The following is a 2021-nucleotide window of genomic DNA, read 5'->3' on the forward strand; positions in this document are numbered from 1 at the left end:
TTGTTTGCTGTTCTTCATATAATACGTTCTTTGATTTATTTGTCTCATTCTTTTCAAGTGTAACAAGTGTAACTATGTATACTTTATACTATATACTCTATATAATATAAATAAAGTCATATTATTGTTAGTTGATCGCACTGTTTGCTTTTTACGTACAAGACAAAACTGCTAGTTTACCACAGAGTATATTCTTTTGGACAAATATTCAATCCTTAATTACACCTAAAAATAAAATAGACAGAAAGCAATTAACATTCAGAGAGAATAAATCATCGATTCTTTAGAAAAAGGCTTTGCTATTTCCTCCTTCCCTTTCCGGTTATTTTTTGTGTTAGGCAATTTGGAGTTATTGTTTTTTCCCTTAGTCCGAGCAGTTTGGTTTTTTTCGGTTGTTTTTATTCTTGTGCCCTTGAGGCTTTATTTGTTTTGTTTTCGTTTCGTTAGTGACTTGTATTATTGGGTTTTTTTTATCATTTGATAAAAGACCACTTTGTTTTATGCTAGTTCATTTATTCGAAAAAAAAACAAATTAACTATATTACTTGAATGCGTTCATAAAGAGGTGTCGTGTAGATAATTGTTAAAGAAAGTGAGAATTACTAAAATTTCAATAATATTTTTAATCTTTATTCAGTTAACCAAAACCGATATTGACAAACAAATAATACAAACTTTAACTGAAGCATCACATTAATAAATTCAGAAACGCAAATTCCGATTTAGATCCGCAAAGAAGAAAGAATACCAATTAAAATATAGTACCAAATTATACGTAAATATTGTTAGCCATTATATATTTGTCCATGTAGTTAGTGATTGGGCCTAGCCCATTTTGTTAGGGTTTAGCTCTTTATAAATTCATGTATTATGCTTTGCTATTCATTCAGAAATAATACCAGACATCTTTCAATCTAACACGGTAATCAGAGCTTAGGTAAAAAAAAAAATAAATAAATAAATAAAAAAATTTGCCGCTGCACACTAAAGCCATCACCACCGCTGCTATCAAACGTCTCCGTTAAAATTCATATCTCAGCTCAGCCGGAACTGTTGACCAAAATCCTATTGTTTCAAGTATCTTCATCCTCTCCACCTTTAACGTACAAAAGTCACAATTAAACTTAAATCCTATCTGGTGCTTTCTTGATTTCCGTTTCTCAAAAATCACAAATAAACTTTGTTGATTTCTGTCAAAAGCAAACATACTACTATTTTGATTTGAGTGTTATGTGTCAAATAGGAGAACAATTATTCAGAGAACGATTATTCTAGCGCCCTATTTGTTTTCTTCTGGTTAAAATTTAGCGCCCGATTGGTTTTCTTCGCGTTAAAATTTATCCCATCCCTTCATTTATTTATTTTCACACTTTATTATTTTAATTCATCATGGTAGATGTTACAAACAATCAAATCCTTACCTCAATGTCGCGTGAGCACTTGATGCATATTATTAATTCTCAAGCACAACTTATAGCTCAATATCAAATGGCTCAACACTTTCAGCCCAATACCTATGGCACACATTTATTTGCGCAGCCCACTGGACCTGCGGCCTATTACACGGCCCCTCACCCGACCACTGGTACATTCACGGTTGATCCACAGTCGCAAACTCACGAGACCATACTTCCTAGTGCATTTAACACAATGACTCTTCAGGATTACGAGGCAGCTGGGTGGCACATGGATACTGGTGCGTCCACTCATCTTACCTCTTGCATTAATAATCTTAGTACTATTTTTAATAATTACAAATATCTGTCAGTCGCTGTAGGTAACGGTAACACTATTCCCGTTACCAACACCGGCCATAGCTTGTTACCTAATGTTCACCGACCCTTACACTTACATAATGTTCTCGTTACCCCAAATATTGTAAAAAATCTCATTTTCGTTCGTCAATTTACCCATGATAATATTGTCTCTGTTAAATTTGATCCCTTTGGTTTTGCTGTAAAGGATTATCTGACGCGCCGTCTTCTTCTCCGATGTGACAGCACCGGGGATCTCTACCATGT

Source organism: Rutidosis leptorrhynchoides, chromosome 3, assembly GCF_046630445.1.
Source record: "Rutidosis leptorrhynchoides isolate AG116_Rl617_1_P2 chromosome 3, CSIRO_AGI_Rlap_v1, whole genome shotgun sequence".
NCBI classification, from domain to species: Eukaryota; Viridiplantae; Streptophyta; class Magnoliopsida; order Asterales; family Asteraceae; genus Rutidosis; species Rutidosis leptorrhynchoides.